The sequence below is a fragment of the Aplysia californica genome, unplaced genomic scaffold (genome assembly GCF_000002075.1).
Source record: "Aplysia californica isolate F4 #8 unplaced genomic scaffold, AplCal3.0 scaffold00478, whole genome shotgun sequence".
Taxonomy (NCBI): domain Eukaryota; kingdom Metazoa; phylum Mollusca; class Gastropoda; order Aplysiida; family Aplysiidae; genus Aplysia; species Aplysia californica.
Window position 1 is genome coordinate 615,695 of NW_004797748.1, and position 1,207 is coordinate 616,901.

Here is a 1,207-nt window from a genome sequence, read left to right on the forward strand (position 1 = left end):
AGAGAGAGAGAGAGAGAGAGAGAGAGAGAGAGAATGATATTCATTTCCTCTCAAAACCAACCAAATTACACCAACTGCAATCCCCTAGAATGAAGCTAATATCGCAAGGTCCCATGCCAGAAACGGGATTGTACCAGAACGTAGTTTTAACCCTTTAAGAACGTTGCAGACACATAACAGAAATATCAGATCAGAAGCAAACCAAAATCAATGCTTGGGCACATTTTGCATCCCTTCCGGTAAACAAATCTGTAACATAAATTTGCATATTCACCGTATGCATTTTAATTCCTGCCTTTTTATTTTTCATGCAAATACAATAGAATTTTTTAAAGTGTTACTGTATTCCTATGCAGTTGCGAGCACCGTAAAACTCTTACTAAAACAAACTGTATTACTATTGAAATTGTACTTCTTTTTTAAAGTTCCCCTCAAACAGCACGTCGAATGACCATTGTGCTTGTATTCAATCAGTTAACAATGTTTTAGCAGATTTCGAACCAACGTACACAAAGTAGACACTCAAACTGACGTATTTCACAGTGCAAATGTTGTTACTTGCTTTCCGACAAAGAAAAAAGAACTGAAAAACATAAATGGATCGCTACCTCAGAAATGCAATTTAATATCCTTCTGACTTTTTGGCTTTATCGAGTTACTAAGACCGTGAGGTCAGAAACCAAATTATTATGTTCTCTCTTCTGCTCTATCAAGAGATTAATCTGGGTTGTTATCAAGATATTCAAAGAAATGCATTCAAAAATGCGTGACAAGATGTGAAATTCAAAATCTTTGACGTAGGTCAACTAGGTATTGAATAGATAGAACATTGTAATTCTGAGATAGCAGAATAGCTCGTCTTCAACTACAAATGACAAAATGCGTGTACTCAATGAGTTAAATAAAACTTTCAGCAACTTGTCCAACAACGTAGAACCCTGGAAAGTTATCAAATTACGTGTATTTGGATTTGACGGGTATGAAGACGCGTGTTCCTACTTACAGTAGTCCGGTCGAAAATTCGTGGCGCAGCTTATCCTCAATAAATATCTCTTCAATGGGTGAAACAATGTCATTCATACTTTGCACAGCAGTTTGTATCAATTTTTCTTAACTTAATCATATTTTTCCACAACAATTGAGGCTATATTAAAAAAGTTTTCTTCATAAATGTCTCTAAATATCCGTCACGCGGAAAATTGGAGTG